Genomic DNA, 7,596 nt, shown 5'->3' with positions numbered 1-7,596 from the left:
CACCATGCCAGACTAGAGTCAAGCTCAACAGGTTCTTCTTTCCCCGCTGATTCCTCCAAGCCGGATCCCTTGGCTGTGGTTTGGCTGGATAGGAGGTAGGGACAGTGGGAATCTCGTTCATCCATTCGGGCACCTCACTAATTAGTTGACGAGCAATTTGGCTACCTTAAGAGAGTCATAGTTGCTGCCGCCCTTGACCCGCGCTTCATTGAATTTCTTCACTTTGACATTCAGAGCACTGGGCAGAAATCACGTCGTGTCAACACCCGCTGCGTGCCTTGGGATGCTTTCTTGGAATTAAACAGTCAGATTCCCCTGGTCCGCACCAGTTTGAAGCTGGCTGCTAGGTGCCAGCCAGGGAGAGGGGCCACGCGGAACCGCGGGCCCAGGGGCGGTCCTGTGGGGGCGGGGGGAGGGAGAAGACCTGTGAGCGCGTGCTTGCGCGGCCAGGAGCAGCAATGCAGGCGAGCCCCAATGCAACCCCAGGAGGGACCGGCCACCTGAATGGTTCCCCGCGGGGGGCTGCAATGCCTGCCATAGCTGGGGCAATCCATGGGAAGGGCCAGGCTCGCGCCAGGAGTCGATGTCGCCACTGCTTCTCCCCTCCCCTGGCCAAACCCCGCTCAGGTGTTTCTGCCCCAGGGCCCCGCGGGAGACCTCTCCCCTTACCCGGCACCACCGCCTGGGGCGCCATGCAGCCAAGTCCTCGCCGCCCCCCTCCCGGCCCCCGGCGCCGTCCTGAAACCCTCATCCCACCCCCGGAGCATATGGGTGTGGCCAGGCTCAAGATTTACAACCTCTTCCCCGGATTTTCAAGGGCCAGCGCGAGCTCACCAGACGCCACCGGAACCGCGACGCTTTCCAAGGCAGGGGACCCTCTTTCGGGGCGAGCCCATTCCAGGGCGCCCTGCCCTTCACAAAGAAAAGAGAACTCTCATCGGGGCTCGCGCAGGCTTCTCCTGGATCGGTTGTGTTACCGCACTGGACGCCTCATGGCGCCCGTCTCCACCACTCCGGACTCGGGGATCTGAACCCGACTCGCTTTAGATCTGCTGAGGGCAACGGAGGCCATCGCCCGTCCCTTCAGAATGGCGCTCGCACATCTCTCAGGACCGACTGACTCATGTTCAACTGCTGTTCACATGGAACCCTTTTCCACTTCGGCCTTCAAAGTTGTCGTTTGAACAAGTGCTACTACCACCAAGATCTGCACCTGCCACGGCTCCACCCGGGCCTGTGCCCTAGGCTTCAAGGCTCACCGCAGCGGCCCTCCTAGTTGTCGTGGTGTAGCTTGGCGGGGGTGTGGGCCGGGCGCCGCCGAAGTGCCGCCCGGTTTGCTCCGGTTCCCCTGTCTCTGACCGACCACCAGCGAGGGCTGGGTATGGGCTCGACGCTCCAGCGCCATTCATTTTCAGGGCTAGTTGATTCGGCAGGTGAGTTGTTGCACACAACTTAGCAGATATCCACTTCCGTGGCCACCGTCCTGCTGTCTCTATCAACCAACACCTTTTTTGGGGTCTGATGAGCGTTGGCATCGGGCGCCGTAACCTGGCGCTCCGTTTATCCGGAAGCGCCAGTTCTGCCTAACAAAAATGACCCACCATGTACTCCTATTCCACACCCGGGCTTCTTTCCCATTTAAAGTTTGAGAATAGGTTGAGATCGTTTTGGCCTCAGGACCTCTAATCATTCGCTTTACCGCATAAAACTGTGTTTGTGAGAACGCCAGCTATTCTGAGGGAAACTTCGGAGGGAGCCACCTACTAGATGGTTCGATTAGTCTTTCAACCCTATACCCAGGTCGGATGACCGATTTGCACATCAGGACTGCTACGGACCTCCACCGGAGTTTCCTGTGGCTTCTCCCTGCCCAGGCATAGTTCACCATCTTTCGGGTCCTAACACGTGCGCTCTTGCTCCACCTCCCCGGCGCGGCGGGCGAGACGGGCCGGTGGTGCGCCCTCGGCGGACTGGAGAGGCCTCGGGATCCCACCTCGGCCCTGGCAGTCCTTCACCTTCATTGAGCCACGGTACCTTTCCTGTGAGCCCCGGACTCGCGCACGTGTTAGACTCCTTGGTCCGTGTTTCAAGACGGGTCGGATGGGTGGCCGACTTTGCCGCCCACCCCATGCACTCGCTTGGGTCCGCGGTTTGGCGCCTTTCAAACCCCCCCCCCCCCTCCCGACTGCGTGACTTCTCCCGGGGTGCACTGGTGACAGTCCTCCCAGGCCCTCCGTGCCCCATTCCCGCCCCGGTGCCACCCCGACCGCTCCCCCCCTCCACCCCCGACCCTCGGATGGGCAAGAGGAAAGGAGAGAGACTTGGGAGCGGTTTTGCTCCTTCCAGCGAGTGCGGGTTGAAGATTGTTTGGCACTGGCAGGCAGGGGCGGAGCCACGGACAGGCTTTTATGCTGGAATCCACCAATCACACCACTGCAATGGGCAAGCGGCTCTAGCGTGGCTTCTGATTGGCTCAGACCTCACTGCAGCCCAAGGCTTCTGTGGCCAGAGAGCTGACCCCACAGTGGGAGGGGTGAGAGAGACTTTTTTAAATAAAATATAGGTGGATTGTGTTGGCTGTTACACGTGGAGGCATGGAGGAGTGCACTTGCCTCTGCAGCTTGGGCTCTTCTCAGCGATGTCGGTGTCCTCAGGAGTGCCAGGGCCCACCTGAGAAGGCAGCGCCCGAAAGCAAGCCGGCCCCAGCAGAAAATCGCGTCGAGGCGGACGCCTCAGCGTTGTGCTGTTCGGGGAGTGGAGGAATCACGAGCCCCATGCCGCCTCCGCACTGCTCGCTGCAGGACCTGCCTGTGGAGATGCTGGTGGACATCTTCGCCTCACTCCCGGGCACCGACCTGGCCAGCCTGGCCCAGGCCTGCACCAAATTCCGGCACATCCTGCACACCGACAGCATCTGGAGACTGCGCTGTCGCGAGGAGCTTGGCATTCCGGAAAACTTGCAGAAACCGGAGATGATCGGTGGTATGTCTTATAGAGAAGTCTACACCAAGATGTTCCCATACAGAATCCTTTTGGGTTTGTGGCAGCTAGATTATGGCTATAGAAGACTGCTGAATGTAGTGGTGGATGATGGCTTATGCATTACTGGTTGGATGTACGGGCCTCTCTTAAACACCCATGTGGCTGGCCCAATGCAATTCGAGCCTTCATTTAGAATTCACCTGACGCAGAGGAAATCAGCCACGGTGGAGTACATGGACGACTTCTACAGCTTTTCCCATAGCCGACACATGCAGATTCAGAAGGACAGGTTCAGCAACCGGTGGATCCAGAGAGACCCCCGACAGGATTCACCAACGCGGCTTAGGGGAGGACGGGGGCTGGAGATGTCCCAGGAAGACAGACGGCTGTATGACCGCCTGACCTACCGCCATTTCTACCTGTCCCCCCCCCCCCCCCCCCCCGCCCCAGCCACCTGGACGACCTCCTCAGGCCAGGCCTCTTCCTAGGCAAATCTGATGGCTTCGGTCTAATGATTGCCATGCTCAGCTTCCATGGGAAGTATGCCAGGGTCACGAAGATCACGGGAGACTTAAGCTGGACGTTAGAGATCCACCTCATGCGCCGCATCCATCTGCCAGATGGCGAGACCTTCCGCAACTTCAACGAGCTCTCCCGCGTGGTCCAGGAGATTGAGGAGCAGGTGATCCGCGAGCAGCAGCAGCAAGAAAACAGAACTGAGGAAAGCGAGGGCCATGGCTGGCAGAGCCCTGCGCAGCCCAGCATTGGGGAGTCCTGGGCTGCACCTTCGGAGGAGCAGCCTGTTCCGTTTGTTCTGCCTGTGGGCGTGGGCTCAAGAGACCAGATCTATCCCCCGCCTCCAACCTGCAGGATGTGTTACTATGGCGTGCACATTGTTACCTTACATGGCTCCGCCTACCCCAGGCGCTGCCCTGGAGTCTTCATCCTGTTCGATGAGAACCACTTCGGGTTCATCTGGCTGGAGATGAAATACTTCATCCTGTTAGGCAGAGTCCAGAACACCTTCCAGAATGTGGAAGTACTGTCCCCGCAGGCCTTCCTGGAGATGCTCTCAAGCATTCCCGGACCCCCTGGGAGGAGCAGCTTGCATGCACTTTGAAGATTGGACCTTCTGACCTGGTGACCCACCTTTGTTCGTTTTTTGTTTTTTTTTAATCCGCACCCGAGGATATTTTCCCTTTAATGTTTAGAGAGAGTGGGGCAGAGAGGGGAAAACAGACATAATCCATGTGAGAGAAACACCTCAGTTGTTTGCCTCCTGCCCAAGCCCAAACCAGGGCCAGGCTGGGTAGGGGCCAGAAATTGAGGTAGAAATAAACCTTAGACCAGTGGTCTCAACCGTCCTAATGCTGTGACCCTTTAATACAGCTCCTCATGTTGTGGTGACCCCCAATTTCCTTGTTACAAATTGAACATGAACATGATTTGGGATAGATAGATTGATAGATAGATAGAAATATCTATCTAGATATATATAAAGGAATCCAGAAATATAAAGATACCGGGATAGCCCTGGACTGTCTGGTGGTGGCCATGCTGCAGAGGCCCCAGCACAGAGTGGTGGTACAGATGTCTATGGACCTGTCCCTGTTCATCAGTCTATGTTGTTCTCTATATTCCACAAATGAGTAAGATCACGTGGTATTCTTTTTTCTCTGACTGGCTAATTTCACTTTGCATAATGCTCTCCAGTTCCACCCATGCTGTTGTAAATGGCAAGAATCCCTTCTCTTTTTTTTAACCGCAGCATAGTATTTCATTGTGTAGAAGATAAGAAGGCTCTGCTTAGTCTCTTAGATAAGCATGAAAAGCGAGGCTTAGGAGCAATTCTTCTAGAAGACATAGAGGAAGAACTGCCCAATTCCCAGAAAGCTGTGAAGGCTTTACGGGACCAGGTATTCTTTGTAAATCATCCGGAAAAGAAGAAAATTCTTTTCTTCAATGATAAAAGCTGTCAATTTTCTGTGGACAAAGAGTTTCAGAAACTGTGGAGGAGTGTCACTGTGGATTCAATGAGTGAGGAGAAAATTGGAGATGGCAGCGGAGATATTCAGAAGAATATCTGAAGCGACAGGGTATTTCTTCCATGCAGGAATCCAGACCAAAGAAAGTGGCCCCTATCCAGAGAAGGAAAAGGCCTGCCCGCTTCACAAAAAGCGACGATTTAAGACTCATAACGAACACATGGCTGGAGTGCTGAAGGATGACTCTGACATTGCTCCTAGTAAATAGTGAACAGTTTTGTAGTGTGACGAGGTCCCCACACACCAACAGAGGAGGCAAACCAGCTTGAGGAACTGGATTCAGGTCAGCTTCCTCCCCCCACATTCTTGGACTTGGGGGCCTGGAATGACACCTTCCACGTCATTCCAGATTGAAAAAAAAAATACTCCTTAAAAAAATAAAAATAGGAGGAGAAGCAAGATGGCGGCGATATAGGCAGACACATCCTATGTCTTGTCCCGGAGCAAACGGAGTAAGCAGCTGAAACTAATAACACCCACCCAGAATTGGCAAATTTACTCAGCTGGTGAGACGGTTTGAAGCCGGGAAGGGCAGACCTCCCCTGGAAAGGTTAAAAGCCAGGGATCTGGGCAGGAAAGTTTGCCGGACCTGAGCCCAGAGGGTCGGAGGGAGACCGCATGGCAGACAGCCGCGTCTCTTGGGACAGACACAGACCCTGACCGGGGTAAGGAGTTCCGCGGGTTTGCTGGCACCAGGAGATTTGAAATTTGGATTTTGTGATTGCAGAGAACTGAGACTAAAGGGGGCATCCTGAGGAACTGACCGGACCATGCAGTGCCCATAAGAGAGGAGCGTTTCCCAGATCATGCAGTGCTGGTAAGAGAGGAGCGTTTCCCAGACCGCAGATCCAAGCAACAGCAGCCCCCTGATCACCACAGCCTCCTGATCACCACAGCCTCCTGATCACCACACCCTCTGTCTGTGGAACAGCAGCTGTACGTGAAGCCTCCCCCCACCAGCCAGAAGAGCCAACACAGCTGTGAAAAACACCCACCAGAGGAGCTGCTGCCAACTGGAAAGCAGCTGCTACTGCAACCATCTGAGCAGCAACCACAACCCAAGGAGCCCCTGCCACCCAGGGAGCAGCCACTGAACATCTCAACATCTACATATGTCAGCGAGATCAAACATGGGTAGGCAAAGAAACCCCCAAAGGAAAGAAAAGGAGGACTCACCAGAAAAGCAGCTGAGACAGAGATATGCAACATGATGGAAAAAGAATTCAGAATAAGGTTCCTAGAGTACATGCACTAGATGTTCAAGAAGCAAGAAGAAACAGATGAAAAACTCAACTACTTATGCAAGAAGCTAGAAGAAACAGATGAAAAAATCAACAACTTAAGTAAGTCCCAAGAAGAAATGAAGAGCGACATAGCTGCAATAAAAAACTCCATTGAAAGTATCAACAGTAGACTGGGAGAAGCGGAGGACCGAATTAGTGAATTAGAAGACAAGGAAGCAAAACACACTCAAACTGTACGGCAAATGGAGAAAAAAATTAAAAGACAGGAGGAGAGCCTAAGGGAGCTTTGGGACAACATGAAACGAAACAACATACAAATAATAGGGGTGCCAGAACAACAGAAAGATGAACATGGACTAGAAAACCTATTCGAAGAAATAATATCAGAAAACTTCCCTGAGGTGGGGAAGAAAAAAGTCACACAAGCCCAGAGAGTCCCAAACAAGGTGAACCCAAAAAGACCCACACCAAGACACATCATAATTACCATGGCAAATGTTCAGGATAAAGAGAGAATCTTACAGGCTGCAAGAGAGAGACGGAAAGTAACATACAAGGGATCTCCCATTAGATTATCAAATGATTTCTCAACAGAAACACATCAGGCCAGAAAAGAATGGACGGAAATCTACAAAGTGATGCAAAGCAAAGGACTGAATCCAAGAATACTCTATCCAGCAAGGCTATCATTCAAAATTGAAGGGGAAATAAGAAGCTTCACAGACAAAAAAGGGCTAAGGGAGTTTATCACCACCAAGCCAGCCATGCAAGAAATGCTAAAGGGACTGGTGTAAAAAGAAGAAATATCAAGCTCAGAAAGAAAACAGCCACACACACACACAAAAAAAGAAATGGCTACAAACAAGTACCTTTCAATAATAACTTTAAATGTAAATGGACTAAATGCTCCAACCAAAAGACATCGAGTGGCTGAATGGATAAAAAAACATGACCCATACATCTGCTGTCTACAAGAGACCCACCTCATTAGAAGGGACTCACACAGACTGAAAGTGAAGGGATGGAAAAATATCTTTCACGCAAATGGAAAGGAAAAGAAAGCTGGGGTAGCAATACTTATATCGGACAAAATACATCTCAAAGTGAAGGCCATAACCAGAGATAAGGAAGGCCACTTCATAATATTAAAGGGATCAATACAACAAGAAGATATAACCCTGGTAAACATATATGCACCCAATGCAGGAGCACCCACTTACATAAGAAAACTTCTGGAAGATATCAGGGGAGAGATCGACAACAATACAATCATAGTAGGGGACTTTAATACACCACTGACATCACTGGATAAATCCGCTAGACAA

The 7,596-nt window shown here is 52.5% G+C and overlaps 1 pseudogene; it reads left to right on the top strand.

Moving 5' to 3' along the window:
- The first annotated feature begins 2,594 nt into the window (after positions 1-2,594).
- LOC139001034 (F-box only protein 31 pseudogene) lies at positions 2,595-4,102 on the top strand (annotated as a pseudogene).
- The last annotated feature ends 3,494 nt before the right edge of the window (positions 4,103-7,596 follow it).

The sequence above is a fragment of the Myotis yumanensis genome, unplaced genomic scaffold (genome assembly GCF_028538775.1).
Source record: "Myotis yumanensis isolate MYYU_CA2020_CCGP unplaced genomic scaffold, mMyoYum1.0.hap1 SCAF_74, whole genome shotgun sequence".
Taxonomy (NCBI): domain Eukaryota; kingdom Metazoa; phylum Chordata; class Mammalia; order Chiroptera; family Vespertilionidae; genus Myotis; species Myotis yumanensis.
Note: the sequence above shows the minus strand (reverse complement) of the source record. Positions and strands in the feature narration are given on the sequence as shown.